Genomic DNA, 23,267 nt, shown 5'->3' with positions numbered 1-23,267 from the left:
TTTATCATTGTACAGACTTTGGTTTCACTTTTAACCATATCCCTGCCCCCCCTCAAAAAAAAGGCACACTGACCAAAAATTATGATCAAGCTTTCTCTGAAAAACAGTGCTTTGAAAGGTATTAAAATATTTTGTGGTTTCTTCTGATTGTAAAATTGTTATTGGATGTGATTTTTATTTTTGGTGTATCTCCTTATTACAGTTCTCAGCCCTACTCTCTCCTTTTAAAATTTAGAAACAATTCCTCTCTCTGGGAGTTTACACCACAGCACTTGTCACTCTATGCCTCCTTTTGAATTTGGCTTTGGGTGTTGATATATTTATTTCAATTCTTTGATGCCTTCCACTATTCAAGTGCTCTCTGAATAGCTAGTTCGTATGTGTGACTCTGCAGTTTGTTCACAATCAAAATGTATCATTAATCTAAGGAGAGTTTTTGCATTACCCGCCATCCTTTTCATACTTGTCTAAGGGGTCTGTCTCTTGTGGCTTGAACCACACTGGTGTGTCTACACTGCCAAGAAATAAGGGAGAGAACAAGTCCAAGTCCTGGACTGTGATGTTTGTTTCTAGGTTATATTTCGACACTGTTCTGCACCTCTTGAGCTACTCCAGAGGAGCCTAAATCAGTACAGACAGGAGGCAGTCCTTAGCAGCCCGACTGTAACCATTGGCCTAGTGTGTCCCCTCTGGCTATAGGATGGGCACCCAGCACTGCTCCTGCAGACTGACATGACTGATCAGCCTGTTCTACAGAGATGATGATTATGATTAAGTTCACATGTATCTCAAGACCCTCCTCTCCTACTATGTGTATATTTTTTTCTCCTGCATGTCTTCTTTATATCATCAGGGAAATAATTAAAGCTATAATACATAGAAAATGAGTGAGAGAGGATTACAGAGTTCTTTCTCTCTGCCGTTTTCCTTTATTCTTCCATGTATTTTATCTAATTCCTGTTGTCCTCCAGGCATCTCTGATTTTAGAGGTGTAATTAATGATGAACATCCTTCCAGTTGTTACACGCATGTGGTCATGCGTACACACTTTAGTGCTCTTCAAAGGAAGAACTCTGATACAAATATGTATATACACACACACACAAAAGTTTGACCAGTTTTTTTCTACAGCATACTTTTTTAAACACTTCTAATATTAATCAGTAATTCAAATGCATATAGGAGAACTTACTATACAACAATCCTAAAAATGTGACACAAAATAGCTGGATAAAGTGGCAATCAGAAGAGGAAATGAGTTTTTTCTAAGCAGAAGTGTTACAACCCAATGTAGCTCAAGGGCAGATTGCTCACCCACATTGCTTCCTTCACGACTGTTTTGAGTTTTGGTTTTCTAAAAGGGGATTTCCATGTGGAAGTTCAGTGAAGAGTAAAGAAAAACTAGCCAACAAGTTTATGAAATTACATTATTTGAATGAATAAAAATATATATACTACTCTATTTGGAGGTAAGTTTTGTGAAGATTTACAGTTCTCAGATTAAAAAGATAAATTGAATGTAGTGTATTCTACATGTTTGTTTACAAACATGACAACATGAAAAAAATATCTACTAAGCTCAAGCATCTTCATAGATGAAAGAATTACTTTGATGAAAGACTGGTAATGCTTATGTGTGTACTTATAACTAGAATGATACATTATCAGTTGGCATTATTCTGTCAATTTCTGATGTGTTTACCTAATATATACCATAAAAGTCTACAGGATCCTGGACCTGGATAAGATGTTACTTACCCAGATAACCTGATACAAAAATTATTTCTTACTCCCTTATCCATTAAAAGGCATATGGACCAGCTGAGACAGGTTGATGAGTGTTTAGCTGCAGGGAACCCAGATTTCCTGGGATGTGTCTACTGCAAGAAATGTCTCAAGTTATTTTTCAAGCTGTAGGATCAACAGCCTGATGGCTTGACAGGGGGCTTTGGAACGCCAGGGACAGGCCTGAGAGGTCTCTCTGGCTTTAGGAGCCTTGTGACCCACTGCATGGGGCAGTCACTGCTGTCTTTTGACCTGGAGACCCTGACATCTGTAGGATTGGTAGGTCGTCACAGTGGGCTTTATGAGGCAGATTTATGCTTAAATAGTATGCCTGTGAGCATTTTACATTCCCACTTCTCTAATTGGCACTATTCCTTTCTCATATTTGGTACAAACCAAGAAAACAAAAAAATTCAAAGCAATTGACATTAACCAACCAAATCTCTTTACCAAGTGCTACCTAGCAAATGTCTTGACTATAATATCTGAATATGTAGAGAATTAACATAAATTTCAGCCTTAACATCTGAAAACTTCTGCTACTGGACCTACTACAAGGACCAGCTGTCAGCCCTCTGCACTTGGAGTGATAATTATTTTGGAGAATATGACGTGCACAGGAGTATACATTTCCTGGTCCTCCAAGGAGGCCATAACCAAATGTAGTGACATCATTCTCATCCTCAGATAGGAGCATATATAAAGATTTTTTTTTTCCTGATTTAGATATTAGTTGCACAGTTTTTTGTGTGACTTTATGAGCACATACAATGAAAATTACAGCATGTAGGGCTTTTGTAACTCATAGAGCTGAGGCTTGTGATTTTAACAAATATATGACTGATTCTCTCAGCTAATGCACTGGGAATTAATTCCCTAAAAATGCCAGATGTAATGTATGATGATTAGCTTAGTGAAACTATACATATGGAATGGAAAAGAAAAATAACCCCCAAAAAGTGTAAATTTTAAACTAAATCAAGCCATCAGTTACTTCCAGCCATCTAATAGTCTCCAGGGAAATTGCTATAATGTGGTCCTTATTGTTTAATCATTTATTTTTGTTAAAACAGCAGCTATAGCGCTTTTTATGACTATGATATGATTAGTCCATGAAGATTTCAGAAATACAGGTCTGGATCTGTGACTGACATAAATTGTCATTTTCCCCTTAGATATAGGGTAGTTACTCTGGACAGGATATCCTAGAGAAGCACTGAACACAGTTGGCTATTGCACTTAGAAGTCAAAATGAAAATACTTTGTGGAAATGAGAAATTCCTCTTGTCCTTGAATTTGCACAAACAGGGTATTGGAGTTGCTGAGTCCAGAGGGAAAGAGAAATGGTAGAAGCTCAGAACATGACCACTGACTAGGATGAATTTGAAGGCGATCAGTTGATATTCTTTAAAGATGTGGAATGTTCCCTTAAAAAGCAGGAGAAAAGTTGTCTTTACTGGAGCAGTTAAAGAAGATACAGACTTATTTCTTTACATATTTGGATATAAGAAACAGTCTGTACACTAATAATATCCAGCAGTTCTGCACTGCTGAAATCACTCAGGTTTGTGGGTTTGTTGTGTTCTGGTTTTATTCTGAATGTACCAGCAATGTCAGATTATTGGAATATAAGTCTCTTCTAAGGAACAGTCTATAGGAACAAAATCTACAAGACTGTCTGTGGAAGCTGAGTAGAAAGCAGCTACCTACTCTCTTGCCTGTTCCATCACACTGACCTAAGCATTTAGCCGTAAATATGTAGAAGTGACTGCTTCCATATGTTGTGAAGATGGATTTAGGAACAGCTACTCTATCTCTCTAGTGAAAATAAGCCCCTGAATTGATTTTACCAAATTCTGAATCTCTTTCTTGGCAGAAAAAAAGTAGAAAGCTAATGGCTAAACTGAAATTTGTTCCTTGACAAATAGAGTTAGGTAAATGCCAAATGAATACTAAGTGCTTTTAAAAGTCCTGCTTTAACCATTTGAAGTTATGACCATTCAGATTAGCCAGGAGTGTTAAGGTGAACACTCAGTCCTCTGTCTTCACACAAGAGGGTTTGTGAAGGAGCAAGATTCAGGATGGGAGGGGCTCCAGGCGTGGAGAAAGACATACAGCAATTGACAGGACTTTATTATATGGACTTTACTGTTATTATGTGGTTTCATTGTGTTCGTATTACACAGTGTACAGCCTGGACTTGCCCAGGTTTGCCACGAGTTTGCCTGCTCGCTGCTTCCCTTGCTCCTTTCTCTGATTGACTGAAGAAGTTGCAGAGAGGAGACAGCTCCTATTAGCCCCTTCCACGTTCCTCCCCCTTTTGCCTGTGCCCATATCCCGATTTGTTCCCCCGTTTGTCTGCCGCATTCTCCATCCCAAGTTCTGGCCCTTTCCCCGCCTGAACTGATAAAAAATCCTGTGCACCCCTCAATAAAGCATTCTACCTGTACCCTACCTTGTCTCCTGGACCTGTGCTGTGTCACGGCCCCATCCCCCCTTCGGACCGTGGCAAGGGTTGAATCCAAAATTGTGACTGTGGAAGTATTTCATAGTGAATAGCAACTACAATACAACAACAAAACAAATATTAAAGAAGACGACTTTGGGAAGGTTTTTTTTATCTTTCAAATAATTGCTGTTTTACAAGCAGTTGTTATTTGCTCAGTTGATCACATATATCATAGATTGGTTTTACTTGTTCTAATGAAAATAAAACCATATCTTTCTTGAAGTCTCTGAAAAAGAGAGCAGAACCTTGAGTACTCAATATTTGCAGTGCTAAGCTTTTCAATTTATTTTCCTTCTCCTATGTGGCAGTCTTAAAAAATGATTGTGTAATAGGCATACACCAAAATAGAGTTCAATTTTTTTTGAAGAAAAGGTTTGTAAATGACAATGACTCGTGCTATTCTCAGTTAGTTTCACAAAGGCTTATTAAAATCTACCTGTACCTGAAGTTTTAAAGTTTCAGTGACTCTAGTTGCTCATAACTCGATGAGTCAGTTGTTTGATTAATTCCGGCCTTCCAATACCTTTTGTTCTAATTTTTCTTTCTGGCAGGGTAATAATTAGTTACATTATGGATGAGTATGACTGGTTATGTCAACATATTTCAGGTTGTAATGAGGAAAATATATAGGGGTATAATAAAGATAATGTGACTTCAGCTATACTTTGTGAGCAAGCCTCTTGATTTATGCTGTTTTTAAAACTGCAGTGATAACATTCTTGGAAGCAAACATAGTGAGGTCTTGTTATGCTCAGTGTCACTTTGAAGACATATTCCAGTTGGCCAGAGCCTGTGGCTGCAGCTGTCTGTACTTCATTACACCACTTCTAGCACCTGCACCTTTAGGAAATAACTAAGATTTTCAGCTGACATCTTTTAGGCATTTATTTATGTGACTAAAAATGATTTAATCTGTATGCTGGAGGGAAGTGTTCTGTTGTTAAAGGCAGCAACTGATGAGAAGAAAATGTACCCTAGTAATGAATAGCAATCATTTGTATCACCCTACACAGGAGAAAATTGAGGTTAAACTAACACTAACCTAAGAAGCAGACAAAGATAATGAATTTCTGATATTTATATGGCCATTTTAGTTCATTCTTACCTTTCTATTTTGGGGGATTGTTAACAATAGACCTTCCTGAAACAAAGATTCTTATTAGATGGCTAGAATCAGGGATTCTTTCCTATCAGCATTTCTAGGATTCCATGAGAATAACATCTTTATAGATACCTGAATAAAATATCAAAATATAAGAGAATTCTAGATTAAAACTGAACACAAATATAATAAAGGTGTAGAAATGTCTTTTCAAAAGCTTGGAGTCTATTCCATATTCCCCATATATACTAACAGTTTATTTACCAATCGTAAAGACATTCCCAAAAAGAAAGTTATTCCTGAAAATAAATTTATACTATGGTATCTTTGAGGTATTACAGATTTTCTGTGTTTTTAGGATGAAAAATAGCTGTGTTATCTCCAGTATTGCATTACAAAAGCCATAGGTAATCTTTTACTGTTTCATAAAAAATTATAAGTAAGTTATTATTATTGTGCCGTTGGTTTGGGGGCTATGTTTCTTGAAAGGCATGCAGGTGTGTGATATTTGTCTCTGCTACAGGAATTGAGCTATATGAAAATGGAAATATTATATAGCATTAAGTCAGAACACATGTGGTGTGATAATTACTAGTTTCTGTGAGTTTCAGCGGAAATAAGGTTGGAAGCAATTTTCTGGAAATCACATAAACAAGGAGGAAGGAGATGTCTGTATTTCTTATGCTACTTTATTTGTTGTTGAAGTTACTAAAAATGAAGAAATTATTTTACTAAGCACAGTTATAAGAAGAAAACAGTATGAAGATCTGTAATTACTGTATGTCATGTGAATTGTGAAAATGATGTAGCAATTTATGTAGCAATCTAGAAGTTTAAAGGATTGTTTTTGCATAGGCAGACTATGGATTTAGGTAAGTAATAGACCGAATATTTACTACTGGACCTTGAAGAACTCTGAATTTTCAAATACTCCTATATTGAAGGTTTAAATTTTGTGTTATCACCCAGTCGTCTAAACGGTTTCTTTTTAATTATAGAATTTTTAAAGTTCATTTGACTAATGACCTTACTATCCATTCTATTTTAACCTTTTCCTCTGGATCCCTTTCCCCCCATGGTGTGGGGCGGCCCAGTTCTAGTTCCATTTCCATCTGAGGAACCATTCCGACGTCTTGAAGGATAGGGAAAGGGAACTCCAGCATCAGGGGTTTCTTCAGGTCCTGAGCCTGGAGGGGAGAGGTGCCCTCCCCTCCTCCACCCACCCAGGTGGTCCCATGGCCGGCATGGAGACAGCACACCGGGCATGGAGAGGAGGCAAGAGAGAGTTTATTGTTGGGGATGTTACATTTATAGGGTTTAGGAGGATTCACAAAGTAACCAATTAGAAGTCTCAAGGGGCTTACAGGAACACCCAATCACAGGAAGGGGTTAACAAGGTCCAATGAGAACACCTTAGGACATCTTCTCAGGACATTCCTGAGATAACACTACCGTGGGGGGTCTTGGGAAGAAGAAGCATGTGTTTGCAAAGAGACCACAAAAAACCATGTTTAAACAACAGTTTTCCCATATAATGCAGGTTTAGTGCCACATTTTCCTTTAGTTTCATTAATTTTAAAGTGAAAGTTTACTTTGCTTGAGGGGGCAATTTATATCTTTTTTCTTTGTTATCCTTAAAAAAGTCATATCATGCTGCATGAAACTTCTCAAAGCCATTGTCTAACTCCTAGTAAAGAATTTCATCCCTCTATCTACACTAAACTTACAGTTTAAAGTCATTTCCTTTGTCCTATCACAGCATGCCCTCATAAAAAGTCCCTCTACACCTTTCTTTCAGGCCCCTTTCAGATACTGGAAGGTTGCAATAAGGCCTTGCCAGAGCTTTTTCTTCTCTAGGCTGAAAAACCCCAACTCGCTCACTGTGTACTCACATAGAAGAGGTGCTCCAGCCCTCTAATTATCTTTGTGGGCCTCCTCTGGACCTGCTTGGGCAAGTCCATGTCTTTCTTATGCTGGGGGCTCCAGAGCCGGTTGGAGTACTCCAATTGGGCTTTCACAAGAGTGGAGTAGATTGGTAGAAAGAATCACCTCCCTTGACCTGTAAAGAGTCTACTTGTGAGAAATACCAGGCAAAATTATGTACCTTGGCAAAGCTACTACATCTGTGTATAAGGTCTCCAATGCAGCTAAAATGACCATATTGGCTATAGGGAGATAAATTCCCAGAGAAACAATGGAATTGCTGTGTTATGTCATAAGGTGGTGTATTGCCTTCTGGCATCACTAACCAGGTTGGCTCAGTTTGCTAAAAATCAGGGATGCATACTCAATATCAGCAATTCAGATGGGTCGTCTTGCAGACTACTCTGTAGAAGGCTTATCAATCTATTCTGTTGAAGCCGTTTGTCTTTATAAAATATGTTAGGGATTTTTTTAATTGTTAAGAACCCTCTTGAGAGACTTTTTAGGAAGAATAGCAATGTTTGAGAATCTGTGGCAGAGATGAAATTGTGTATGTGAGGAAACGATCCCTTAATCATCAGAGAGACAGAGGGGCAGAGGGGTCATACAACAGATGAGGATCTACCATGACAAGTTCAGAGGGCTTCAGAGTATATACTTGCAGTTTATTCAGAGCCAGAATTAGAAAACTAGACCTCATTCCCAAATGGAGGAACTCCTCGCAACTTACTGAAGAGTTTGACAGTGCTACCCACACCTGAGTGTCTGTCTTCTGTGATTTTGCTAAGCTTTGTAGAAGACTTTGCTTATGGAAGGTATTCAATATAGCCCATTTTGCTGTGCAATATAGCTAAAGCACCGGAATGCTAAGCTGTGCTTTAGACTACTTACCATTACTAGATCTCTTTCATACATTCACAACAGACAGCAAGACAGCATTCTTCATACCTTATTATACCTTTTAATTCTATAAAAATAAAAATTCCAAACAAACCATAAGATACTGCTTTTGCAAGTACAAAGATCTGCTACAATGATTGTTTAAACATGAGACTAGCAGAAAAAAAACCAAACCAGTTAAACAAACCCCAACCCAAAACATTCTGTGGAAACAGTATTCTCACTTGATGGGCTTACTTTCATGTGACTTTTAAACACTGCCGGGAAAAGTGCTGCTTCTCATTGATAACTGCATCCTGATTTCCAACTTTTTTTAAAGATTCCAATATCATTCAGGTTGTTTCTGATATAGAATCCAACATTAACAATAATGGAATATTAAATAACTTACCCCCATTCACCACTGTTTTCTGAATGAGTTAGAGAACTGTTTACATGTGAATTGATAATTTTTTATTATATATATGATATAAATATATAAATACATATCCTGTTACACACATACTTTATATATGTTTGAATATTATATATCTATAAAATAGGAAATGTATAGAAATAATATATTGGTATATCAATATAAGATATATGTTAAATATAGTGATCAATATTTTTGTAAATGGGAGAGTAATGATGTTATCCATACCTTGAATTTTAAGAGACTCAATATATTCAAATTTTGTTAAAATCCTGTGCTTACTCATGTAAGTAATCCTACTGATTCCAGTGAAATTGCTTAATCCAAATAATTTATTGTATCCATAAGCATTCACAGTATTAAGGCTTAAGTTTAAGATTTTTCAATGATGTGTATAGCAGCTTAACAGGCTTTTCAGAAATCAAAGCTACCATCTATTCATATTGAACCTAGACACTACTTAGTTCTGAAAATCCATAGAGATACAAATAGAAATATGCCCTGGAAGTTGATCTTAGATAAAGAAATCTTTTAAGGGCACTGGGAGATGTTCCAGGAACCAAGGCTGTACTACCCTTCGGGTAATAAAGACTCTTGAGAAAGGTAAAATCCTTCGTAACACATCTCCAGTTGGCATACACAGAGAAGAGTAACATTTTTCAGTGGCAGTTTGCAGTAAAATAAATTCATTTATAAATACACCCTGAACATTGAATTTCTTGAAGTAAAACACTGGACCTTAGCACTGGAGAAGCCTATGTAACAATCCAGACATGAGACATAGATCCTGAACCTCTAACTTGTTTCCAGTCATCTTGAAAAGAAACACTGATTGCCACCATCTGTCAAGAAGTAGTTCTGATGGAATTTTTCAAAAGGGCTAATTTTAGTTGTTTGTTTTCTATTTGGTCAGTTAAAATAAATGTAAGCCTCAGAACTTGATTAAAAACCTAAGTTTAGATATTTTAAGTTGTGGCAGAAGTCTCTTGCCATCCAGCCACTATAATGAGAGTCTTAGAAAATTATTTCACTGTGTGGAGGTTATCTTTCTCTTTGTTATGTTCTCTCTTTTCCTTTACAGTAGTAGAGAGTGAGTAGGATGAACAAAGTAGAACCTCTAGATATTCCTTAAAAGACAATACAACTTTAAAAGCTTGAAAGAGGTTGATGTTGTAATGTAGATCATGTGTGCGTTCTTTAAACAGATTTTGGCCTTTTTCTAAGCCTCAGTCTAATGAGAAAAAAACTTGAGCATTTTAGCAAACTTACTTTGACATTAATTTTGTAATTATCGTTTGTAAGAACAGTTTTTTGGGTAAGATTTTAAAGGTAATAACAAGAAGGAAAAAAAAATCAGGTGACTGTGACTGCTGTAGATTATGAATACTTCTCGAAATGTGGAAATGCTTTATCAGATATTTGGAGGTTTAATTGCATAGAGGTTAGAGAATAACAGAAAGTAGAGATGTGTTTCTAAAAAGGATCTATGGGTTATAAGAAATCACAAGCTGAAAATTATGAACAAAATTAATTCACTGCAGGGATTACATACACACAAGGCAAACATCATAATGAAACACATAAACATTGTATGCATTGTTTAAGTGACATATGAAGTAGTTAAATTCTGTTTGGCTTTGGTTAGGCCTCAGATGCAATATTATGACCAGTTTTGTGCTTTGTGCTTCAAGAAGGGTACAAACCAGTTGAATTGTGTCCAAAAGAAAATAACAAGAGTGGTTATAGGTCTATAAAACATAACCTCTGAAGAAAGATTGAGGAATTAGGCTTGTTTAGTCTAGAGCTGAGGAGAAGGGAGCTATGACAGCATGCTACAGAAAGGTAAAAATAGGAGATGGGAATAAGCAGTTTTCCATGCTCAGCATGAGTAGCAGCAACGTTAAAAGAATTCAGTGCAGCTAAGCTAAACATTAGCAAAAGTTTTCTGGCTCCAAAGCTATTTGAGCTATATAATAGCCTGTGAAAGGAGAGTCTTAATCAATGCCTCCTTTTGGGTAAGTAAATAATAAAACCTCTTTATGGAATGATACAAACTATGTCTTTGAGTTACAAAGACTGGATTACGTAACTCCTTGTCATCCTCTCCAACTTCATTGTTTATAATTTTATGATTACTTATTTTGCATTCTTTTAATAAGATATTAAGTGGAACATATGGTAAACAATATATGTTGGAATGTGTGATAAAAGCTCACCTGCACACCCAGAAAGTAGCACAGACAAACAATGGCAGCTAGGGAAACAGAGGCCAATCCTGGGGGGCAGACAATCAGAGGTCCATCTCCACAAACCTAGAGGAGTACAGAGTTGCCGCCTGAGGGATGGGAAATGTCAGGGCGTGCAGGGGAAGAGCATTTTGTGTTACACAGGACTTTCCATGGAATATTTAGGGGATGATCCAAAGATGGGAAAAGGGATGGTGTTAGATGATTTGGGGAGGAATAAATGTGGAGAAATTGAAGAGTAAAAAGCCAAAGGATGCCAGTCTTACATAAATCCTTTTCTAGCTCTTTACTTGCGTGAGGGTTCTGTATTTGGTGTGTGCATATGTGGTATGGGGCAGTTTGAGTGCAGCAATTAGACAGACCATAGGTTGGAGAGTCCATGTGCATGGGTCAGGGACTGGAAAAACTGGACTTAATGAAACCAAATGCTGGAAACTCTGTGCAACCATGAATGACAGAGGACCCATGTCTCTGTGCTGCCAGTAACTAGAACAAGACTGAGTGTCTGAATGAATGATCATTAGTGAAGATTAAGCTGGTCAAGCCAAAAAGTAGGTGAAGTGACCTGTGAGCTAAGGTGTGCCTGTCTCAAAGGTCAAGAGCATGGAAAGAGCTGTCTGTCCAGAAAAGTGGGAATCCCAATCAGCCATGTATGTGTGTGTGTATGTGTGTGTGTGTGCATGTAGGTGAGTATGCCATAGTCTGTACCATCAATTGGTGTTAGGCTGCGGACTCAGGGGTTTACTGGGGAGACTGGGGTCCAGTCTCCTGGGCAGACTGAGTAAGCATAGTTACTGCAGGGATCCACCTTGATATATACATACACACGTACATATGTATATGTACATATATATATATATTTTTTCTCACTAGTAGACCTTCATCCTGGTCAGTCAAAGAGAGACTATGGGTGCTGTCTGTGTTCACCAAATGCTGAGTACATCTGGGATCTGTGTGGCCAGCCATGTTTTTATGGGTATGTGTTGTGTGTGTCTTCGCCCTGTGCATGTACCTATGAGGAATACATTTCCAACCTCACTATTATTTGGAGCTCAGGGCATGGAGATGCAGTAGCTTCATCTTCATCAAGCTACTGCATTTGATCCTAGACACCAGCAATCTTATTTCAGTTTACAGAGCTCAAACCATGCCTCAATTACTTGGTTATGTGTGCTTTCTTGTCTACTGCATTGGTTAAAAACAAATAGATTTTCACCATGTTAAGGTTTCTAAATGTTCGAGTAAACTAGTGCTTCTTCCCTGCCTCGTTATCTCATTTATTTTTGTCACATTCCCCATTCCAACTTGATAATAGTGACCCTCTGCAAAGCTACCTCCAAGGATACTGACAATTCAGACTTCTGTTGCCTTCAGCACAGAGTTACATGGTCGTAACTTTACAGGTGCTTTGAGAATGCTGGAGGAATAATAGTCATAGCAGAAAACAGACAAAACTATTCTACAGGAATAATTCTAGAACCAAGTTATGCCAGTAATGAAGGAATTACTATCTATTTTTTAAAAAAATCATGAACTTGTCCCATTTTCCTCATAGTTGTTGACCACTTTTTTGATTTATTGTCCTGGAAAATATTCAATATTATTCTCAAGGTGAAAAATTCTGAATCACAGGTCAGATCTTTAATTTTATCTCTCTGTCTATCAAAGCATTCTGACCATTTCCTCAGAAGTTAGTTTATATGCTATTTTTGTGAACATTTCTTCTATTTTTCTGTATCTGGGAATTTCTCACACCCAGAAGTTAAGATTTTTAAAGAAAAAATGTGGAATCAACTGTTTTTTGTAGGTGAGGTCACTGCTGCAAATTCTTCCTCCTGACTGAATTATCATTACCATAAAGCAGATTTTTGAGTGTAGTCTGACGGTGAAACTGTATGGTTCTTTTTAATAAACCACACAGATAAGCCTAGTCACACTGAGCCCCTTTAGTTCTATCTCTAATACTGGTCAGTAGCATTTAATGCAGGCTTAACACATGACTGCTGCAGCATATTTGCCCAGAATGCAGCAATCTATGTCTCATGGATATCTAATGCTGAAAGATATGCCTTTGTATTTAAATAACCTGTCAGATTTTCACCACCTGAATTAGCTGAGCTATTTTCAAGCTAAATGAATCTTTACCATCTACCACATCTTAGACCTGAGTGGTTCCTCAACCTCACTGTAAACCGTGTGAAGAAATCCTTCTCTTTGTCTTCAAAGTCACCTACCAGTTTTGTACCCTTTACTCTTTGTATGGAAGTGACAGTGAAATAACCATTTCCTATTCATCTTCACTTTGTCACTCATGACTCTGTGTGACTGTTCATTATCTGTTCTTACTCAGATAATTCAGCTTGTTCCTCTTCACAAGCTGAAGTGTCTTAGTCACATTTTCCTCATATGAAAGCTATTCCTTTATTCAAATGAACCTTGCTCTCTTTTTGAACCCTTCCTAATTCTGTTATATGTTTTGTGAGATGAGGTAAATGGACCTGCATGAGCATGTGAGATGTGGGCATACAATTGATTTACATACAAAGGATTCCATCTGTGCAGAACAGTGCTTAATATAACTTTGTTCCATAATTTCATAATTTTAATGAGAATATTTAAATCATACTAGCCTTAATTTGTTGTGGATGCATACTTTGAAACAGAAACAATGATGACATTTTATTTACTTGAGTAAATTATACCTGGTTGCTAGGAATTTAACTTTTTTTTCACTAAGATGTAGTGAATATTCCTGGTGCTCTACATTTTCAAAGTATTGCATGATGGTCAAAATCAAAACTGTCTCAGTACAAAGACCTGACAGTTGGAGACTTTCCTCTCACTCCCTTTGCCCTCAAGGTTTCACTTATATTTTCCTATTATAAACATTTTTCTGAAGACTAAATACTTTGAAATGGAAGGAAAGCCTGACTTTGCATCAGACATACTTTTCCTGTACTTTGAAGATATAAAGTGCTGTATATGTGTGTATTCTTATTTATAGTTTATCTTGGATATTTGCTTCAAATCCTCTCTGCCTCTTCCCTCACAGTCGCTTCACTTCAACCTCACTTTAGCTGCCACCCATATATCCCTTCCTCTTATCTTTTCCTTCTTCCACTTCTTCCAACGTCCACTTTGTCCCTTGCCTCATCTTCCAATATCACAAATCAACAAAGAAAAAGCAAAGAAAATTAAAGGAACTAATAAGACAACTGCAAAAAAATAATGAACTTTCTGTCTTTTATGTTATTTCTAGAATATTAATCCTTTATTTGTTTTATCTATTTATAAACTGTTTGGGGTAAAGACTGTACTTAATTTTTTGATGAAAAGTTTGCTGACATAGCCACTCTTTGGACTGCAGTGACTAAGCTTTTCTGTAACATGGGCTGTGGCAGTATAGATGTTTTCACAGACATGAAAAGCAAAGTTGCATTTTAATTGACTAAAAATCTTTGCTTTGTCTAACAGAGAAATAGCTATTAAATGACCCCTTAATTCACTGTTATAGCTTTATTTTTTCTTTACTTCAACTTATTGGAGTTGATTACCTATTTCATCAGGCTTTGTAACAGACTTAGTAAGACTTTAATACAGACATGGTTATGTGCTGAGCTTTAATGAAGGGCTATTTTATCACATTTCCTGCTTTCAGTTCACACCTTATAAATAGTCATTACTATGACTTTCAAGGTGTCACCTTGGTATTTTCCTAGTCTGCTGAAGATGTTGCTGACATTCTCACAGATATTATAGAAAAGTAAGTAAGAATCTCTGAAAAGCAGAAATGCCATGCTCACTCTAGGTCACTCTAAATATAAAGGTCTAGAGTAGTCTGTGTATCTCTAGTGTTTGGGATTAAAAAATTCCAGGCACTTTACATGGATTTTGAATGGGTAAATAACTTAGAAATTTGTTGTTATTTTACTGTGTAAAATGGTGATATTTGTTGTTTTACTATTGGCACATTTGACACTGAAACTAGTTTTCTGTAGAGATGGTCTAAACAGGCGTGGGCTTACTAGGAGGACGTGGAAAATGGGAAATTCTAGATATCTTGCAGGCTATCATTCAGATTAGGACTTCCACATTCAGCAGGAGCTGTTGGCCCTGTGATAGTTGTGTTGACTGGCAGCATCATGCATACAATATGTAGGTGTGCCCTCCCCACAGAAGCATGTTCACACATTCACCAGAACTCTGTGCATTTGAAGGCATCTCTTCTTGTAGATATCTCAATGAAATATGAATATGACTGGTGTTACTCGTCCAGATCATACCACCGATCAAAGTGTCTGAACATGATACAAAATCTATTGCTTTTTCCCCCCCATCATAAGTTTTTACATTTTGTGCTGCTGATACATACATACATGCATACACTTCTACACATCTACATGCATGTGAACATATACATATACATATATATATATATATATATATAAATCATAGAATAATAGAATTATTTAGGGTGGAAAAGACTTCTAATATTGTCCAATCACTAACCCAGCACTACCAAGTCTATCACTAAACCATGTCTCTAAGTACCACATCCGCCCATCTTCTGAACACTTCCAGGAATGATGACTCAACCAGCTCCCTGGGCTGCACGTTCCAATGCTTCACCACACTTTCCATGAATAAATTGATCCTAATATCCAATCTAAATCTTCCATGGTTCAACTTGAGGCCATTTACTCTTGTACTGTCATTTGTTACTTGGGAGAAGAGACTGACTTCCACCTATCTATAACCTCCTTCCAGGTAGCTGTAGAGATTTGTTGAGATATTGTTGCTTAGCCTCCTTTTCTCCTAGCTAAGCATCCCAGCTCCCTCAGCCCCTCCCCACACCATTCACCAGCTTTGTTGCCATTTTCCGGACATGCTCCAGCACCAAAATGTCTTTCTTGGAGTAAGAGGTCCAATATCTCTCCAGTGCCAAGTACAGGTGGACAATCACTGCCCTTGTCCTCCTGGCCACAGTACTGCTGATACAGGCCAGGATGCCATTGGCCTTCTTGGCCACCTGGGCACACTGCTGGCTCATGTTCAGCTGGATGTCAATCAAGACTCCAGGACCTTTTCCACCAGGCAGTTTTCCAGCCCGTAGCACTGAATAGGGTTGTTGTGACCAAAATGTAGGTCAACACTTCACCTTGTTGAATCTTATACGGTTGGCCTCTGCTCATCGCTCCAGTCTGTCCTCTACAAAACCTTCCTATCCTTCAGCAGATCAACATTCTGGCCCAACTTGATGTCATCCACAAAGTGACTGAGGATGCACTTGATCCCTTCATGCAGATTCTTGATGAAGATATGAAACAGTACTGACCCCAGTACTGAACCCTGGGGAAAAAGGGTTCACCTCTATTTACCACCACTCTCTGGGCTCAGCCATCCAGCCAGTTTTCAGCCCAGTGAGCAGTGCACCCATCTAAGCCATGAGTAGCAAGTTTCTTTAGGAGAATGCTGTGGGAATTGGTGTCAAATATTTTTCTTAAGTCCTGATAGACAACATCACAGTCTTTCCTTTACCCATAATGTGGATACCCATACTTTCCTAAACTCCCACTTGTTCTGCACATGTCATATGATGGCACTCAAGATGATCTGCTGCATGACCTTCCCTAGCACGAATGTGAGGCTGACAGGCCTGTAGTTTCCTGGATCCTCCTTCCAACCCTTCTTATAGATGAGTGTCACATTCACTAACTTCCAGCCATGTGGGACCTCTCCACTTAACCAGGACTGCTAGCATATGATAGAAAGTGGCTCAGTGACCACTTCCACCAGTTCCCTCTGTACCCTGGTATGAATCCCATCTGGCCCCATAGACTCGTGTGTGTCTATGTGGTGTAGCAGGTTGCTGACCATTTCCCCTTGGATTATGGGGGCTTCTTCTTTGTCTCATTTGTGTGCAACTCTATCACGCATCTTTTTCAAACAACGAAGTTTAGGATTACTTTAAAAAAAGAACAGTCAGATTTCTTCTTTAGAGGTAGAAGGGATGTATCTCTCAAGTAAACATTTTTAAAGCCCATCTACTTTTAGATTAATGGGCTCTTATGCGTTCGTTCACGGCTACTTTGCCATGAGCAAGAACTTCAGTGCAATTTATTTTTTCAAAGTTTACAAATCTCTCCCAGTCTGTAACCCTTGCTTACTACTATGGGAATTTATGGATGTGTCAGAAAAATCCCTGAGAAACATTTAATGTACTGAGCAGACTACAACATGAGGAACAAATACAGGTCTAACCACATTAAAAGGCTCTCAAATTAGTATGTACTTCACAGTGCAATTAATTTTGATGTTATGCTGAATTCACTGCAATCAGGAACTCAGATGTTCTTAACCATTAGGTCTCTGTCATTGTGGAAATGATTAATCAGAACACATTCCAAATCTGTATGAGAATCAGTTTTTAATCCCAAGAAATTCATAATGTGTCCAGCAAGTATATCTATGTCTCCAAGCCCCTTCTCTTTGTTGGTCTGTCTGTTTCTCTGTGCAATGTGTCATTACATATTTGCTCTAAAAGAATAAAGAATAAGAGTAGTTGTTACCGAATCTTAGAATCATAGAATCAACTGGGTTGGAAAGGATCTCTGAGATCATCAAGCTTGATCCACTACCGCCATGGTTATTAAACCATACCACTAAGTGCCACATCCAGTCTCATCTTAAAAACCTCCAGGGATGGAGAATCCACCACTTCCCTGGGCAGCCCATTCCAATGCTTGATTACCCTTTCTGTAAAGAATTTCCTCCTAATATCCAACCTAAACCTTCCCTGGCAGAGCTTAAGACCACAACCTCATGTCTTACTGCTGGTTGCCTGGGAGAAGAGACCAAGCCCCACCTGGCTCTCCTTTCAGGTAGTTCTAGAGAGTGATGAGGTCTCCCCTGAGCCTCTTCTTCTCCAGACTAAACAACCCCAGTTCCCTCAGCCTCTCCTCATAGGACTTGTGTTCGAGTCCCTTCAGCAGCCTTGTTGCTCTTCTCTGGACCTGCTGCAGCGCCTCAATATCCTTCCTGAACTGAGGGGCCCAGAACTGGACACAATACTCCAAGTGTGTCCTCACCAGTACTGAGTACAGGGGAAGTCAGTGAGGCAAACCACATGTTGAAACTGGTCCTTTGACCCTCACTTACCCAGGATGTACCAGAGAAGTTCTGGATGTCCAGTCCCTGGAAATGTTCAAGGCTAGGCTGAGTGGGGCTTTGAGCAACCTGGTCTAGTGGGTGGCATCCCTGCCCATCGGGGGGGTTGGAAACAGATGATCTTTAAAGTCCCTGCCTTAAAAACTTTCTATGATTTCTAGGGATATGAAAGAGAAAAATCCTAGAGCTTTTCAAATCAGTGGATTTATTGTCATAAACTGTGAGTAGTCAGGATTTGATAAATGTGTTCTGGATTTTTTAACGACAGATTGTAGGATTAAGAGGTGGACCGAATTCTCAGTCCTTACATGTTTGCATACTTTGAAACTGCCTTGAAGAGAAAGTCAAATAAAAAACTTTTGTATCTTGCTCACTTCCCAAAAGATTTAGAAAAACTTTTAACCAAAGAAAGGATTTACCTATTTGATTACAGCTGGAAAAGCTAGAACCCAGCTATTCCCAGGTGCTAAACAGATGCCTAAAAAGTGAGCAGTTCTTTCACTCTCCACATTGGTATAATTTATTAGTTTACTGACAGATTGCTCAAAACTGAGGTGGTTGCTTACCACAGTTATGACTTGGATTGATTTTAGCAATACATGGTTTGTACAATTAAAGCCATTGTGTGGCTTCAAGTCATAGCCTGTTTGTTTACATAAGAATAAGAACTGTATATATTCCATTCAGTAAACTTATTTGCGAAAGTCTCAGTGGTTTAGCCCTATAATCCCATAGGAGAAATAAGGATGTAAGAATTGTCTATACCCCTAGATCACATTAAACTGTAGACCACATCATATAAATACCACAAATCTCAATTGAATCTCATTTTTACTTATGTTTTGGTTACAGAATTTTTTCAAATCTTATAAGTACTCTCTTATCCTAAATGAGTGTATATATAAGATTTATAAATTACAGTGTTCTGTACATGAATGTCCTGAGTCCCTTATGAAACAGACAGGATTTTTTTTTCTCTATTTAAATGGCCTGTCTTTATTACTCTCATTATATGTATAATGGTGAAATGGGGAGAAAAGAAAAGAATGTGTCAAGAAAAAGAAGGAAAAATAATTAGAAAAAAAATCAGAACAACAAAAAAAAAAGAGGAAAAAAGAGAGAAAGTAAATATCTGAATTCGGGAAAAGAGTTCTAGGGCAATGAATGCAAATGTTGACAATAATGTGAGACCGAAACAAGTGCTATTTTAAAGGGTTTGAACCTATTTTCATTGATTTGTACATTTTATGTCCAAAATGAAACTGTGTTCATTACCTTGAATTTGTTAACTAAAAGCTTGATATTTTTTGCAAATACACCTCAATGGTTTTTGTTGTTTTGATAAGAAGCTGTTTCAAGTCACTGACTATGATATCAGCATACTAAGTACTGTACAGAGTAAAAACACAAAGTGAGAAAAGAGAAAGAAATACATGGGAACTGCTCATAGTGCTTGTCCCCATGGTAAACAGTGGTTTCAGCAAGTCAGAGTTTTAATTATATTAATGTATTTTGTAGACATCAAGGCTGAAGACATGCTTAAGTACATGGAGAGAAATAATGAACTGTGTTAAAAGATATTAAGGGCAGAATCCATAGGCTAAGAAGGACAACATCAAAGCAAGAAGTTACTGCTCCAATAAAGATAGAAAAAATGGTTGATGATATAAGTGGAAGTAGGAGTTGGCTTTCTGGAGGTGACTGATGGTCAATAGGCTGCTTAAGTGATCTTGGCTGTCAAGTAGTTTGAAATATATACTGTAATTATGTTCTCTTTATCACCACAAGATATGTCAACAGAGAATTGTAAAGGGAATGGGCAAAAAAGTTTGAAAATTTTTTTTTCGACCTTCTAGGTTACAGAACATATTAACTGAAATTCTGCAGTTTCTGAGCAAGTACTCTATTAGGAAGGACTATGAAAGACAGAGTTAATACATACTCTGGTTTTTCAGAGAAAGAGAGAGAGAAAGGAAGACAGGGGAAACAAACACTTAGACTTTGCCCCAGAAGAGGAAACCAGGATTGCAAGGGGTGGAAGTGTTAAGTGTTTCCTGTTGGCTCCTTACAGAGAAAAACAAGAGAGGTAGATGCTTAACTAAATTACTCTTGGGAGGTTTTGAGATATGCCCAACTTTCCTTTACTGACATTAGTGTTTATCTAAAGAAGACTTCTTTCTTCAACTGTGCCTGAAGTTCAAGAACAATAATAATGCTCTTAGGAATGTCAGGCTGTTACACTAGTTCTAGTGTAATGTCACTGTTTCTCATGTATCCAAAATATTCTTATTGCCTCCAAGAATTTTCAGGTAATCTTAAAGGGAATCTACTGCTTCAATTTAAACATGATACACATGAGTAAGGTATTTCAAGGATAGTGGAAAGTAAGTAAAAAGTTAAATTTTTTCTTTGGGTATTTTTTTCATAATCTTTCTAAATGAATTTATATAAAAAGACATGTATTTTTCCTCATGTATACTCTCATTGAGATCAATTGCAAGAAGTAGCAAAAGACTTTGAAACAGCTGGTGAGATGGAAAAACTAGAGGAGCTGTGAAAGGCATAGACAAAAAGAGGATTGTGTAGCCACAAATTTAGAGATCAGGACCATACCCCACACTTTATAGTTATGTAGCTAAACCTAGTACTGAATTACTTATATAAATTTTGCAATACGTTGAGTTCTGGGAAGATAAGTGTTGGCTCAGAGGTTTCTGGATGAACACAAAAAGGATCATGTTGTCAAGACTTGGTATTCTTTAGAGGATTTCCCACTCAGATGGGAGAATCAATATGGTGAAATTTCCCTTACATGGGATTATTGCTGGTTAGAAGCTTTCATAATTTAATAGCAAAGAAGAAGTTCTAGTGGTAGGGAAGGGAATAAAAAAAATAAAGAAAAACAAAAAAAGATCTCAGTACCTTAGCCTGGGTAGCAGACTATGATGCAAAATAGGTATTCACATGGTTAAGATAGCCATACTAAGACCAAGTATCCCCAGGAAGAGCTTCCACTCTACTGTGAAAATGAAATGGATGAAGGATTACTGGAATTAATACTTAGTGGTGATTGAAGTGACTCTTGTATCCTAGGTTTAACCAAATTTTGAAAACAGAATTTTAATAATCTCCTCAAATAATCCATGTCTAGAAATGTTTTGTTTTTGTTTTTGTTTTTGTTTTGTTTTTTACATTTAAAATATGGTTCTATATACCAATCCAGTGTTTGTGTAATTTTACCTTGCAGCCACAGAGACCAGTGATAACATTTTATGTTATTAAAATTTTAGTTTCTGGAAAGTGGATAAGGGATTTCTGTAACAACTCATTTCATAGTTCAACATATTGAGTGACTTTATGCAATAGGTACATAATTTTTTAAGAATATGCTCTGAAAATTATTCCTAAAATGACTCACCCTGTCCAATCCATCTGTAAAAAGCATCTTTAGCCAGCAAACTGGTTACAAATGTTGGCAATTTTTCATGGCCTTTCTAGTCATCTAGAAATTCTACAGAGGCATGTGGCTATGCTAGCTCTACAGCAGACTCTGCAACCTCTTTCTGCTGATTTTTTCATATTTTTCCCTTAGAAGGAATGTGCTTTTACATTGCAAACATCCTGAGTGTTTTGTAGAGCCTTGAACTGGCAATAACATGCTATTCTAACTTCAAATCAGTGTAAAACTGTTTTTTATTTCTTCTTTTATCTTTTTTTCCCTTTTCTTCCTCTCTCTCAATCCCACTCCCTACCCCCACTCCTTTATTTCTTCATTCATTTTTTCTATGTGTTTAAGTAAGTGCCAGAAATTTGCTAAACATCACAAGATCTATTGCAAACAGTATTCAGAAGAATTAGAAATATTTTTTTAGATACTCTTTAATACTTTGAAAAAGTGTATTTATTTGGTTGCATACTAAAGAAAATATACCAGGATCAAGTAATTTCTTATTACAAATAAATTGTTTATAGAAATCTAATGTTGTTAATGGAGAAATTTAGCAAAAGGTTATTTTTTGCATTTTTTTCAGCAGAGACTCTCTATAAGCCTATCTTTCTGCAGCAAGCATGTTGTTTCTCCACACCTTAGGTAAATATTTATATTCCACTGTAGTACATATTTGACATTGTTCATGCTAACCTTTACTTTTTCCCCTGTAAAATGTCAACACCATATATCATAATAGTGGCTTATTCAATTTTATAAATGCTTTGAATTAAGAATGTTAATTTACTCTTATTCTGTTCTCTAGAGGAAATATTTTCAGAACTTTTACTTTGCTTCTCTCTGTCTCTGCCTTGGTGACTTAGGTATAGAAGAAAGATTAATTTGTCTTTCCTATCTTGCTACTGTTTGTTCAAATTTGGATTGCTTGAGTGTACTGAGGGTGTTCATGCTGTTTCTCTTAATCACTTTGACAGTAGTCCTTCTTTAGAATTAAATATTTTCAGAAGAGGTGATATTTCCTTTTCTAACTGTGATCTGGTTTCAAAACTTTAGGTTAGAAATTAAATACTAATCAGTACAACTGCAGTCCTCTGACAATGTGAAAACAAGTAATCATAATTTGTAGGCAATCCTACAGAATATAGCATAAAAAAGATGTATTGCTAAGACAAATGCTTACAGATCAGTTTTTTATAATTAATTATGTCTTGAATAAAATTAATGACACGGTGTCACATGATATTCCTGTAAGTAGGTTAGAGAAACATATTATCATAAGGTGATACAAAACTGGCTGAAAACCAGTAAGTATTTATCAATGGCTCATTGTCAAACTGGACAGTATATAAATTTGAATGTTCACAGGTTTTTTTAATGGTTTCTCAGTGACAATGCAATAGAGGATACTTTAAAAAAAAAAATTACATTACATGATAGAGGTTACAGGCATACCAGAGAGACTAATTAGTGTTCCAAAAGGGAGGCAAAAGTTGAGAAAATGTTTTCTTGAAGGATATAGTTCATCAAGAAAAGAGAAAGTTTCTATATTTAGAAATGAACAGACACAAGAGAAATGGCTTTGAAAATATCTGCAGGATGGAGTAGAACTCAATTCAAATATCAACAGAAAGTTGTTTAAAAGGGTCTTACAGAGAAGGAAGTATAAAATGTTTACATATCCATAGCAGGTAAGAAGACAAATAATGGATTTAAATTACAGCAAGGAAGATCTGGGTTAGATATAACAAGAAAGAATTCAAACAGGAAGGCCA

Source organism: Manacus candei, unplaced genomic scaffold, assembly GCF_025592945.1.
Source record: "Manacus candei isolate 608988 ecotype Guabito, Panama unplaced genomic scaffold, ASM2559294v1 h1tg000014l, whole genome shotgun sequence".
Lineage (NCBI taxonomy): Eukaryota > Metazoa > Chordata > Aves > Passeriformes > Pipridae > Manacus > Manacus candei.
Note: the sequence above shows the minus strand (reverse complement) of the source record.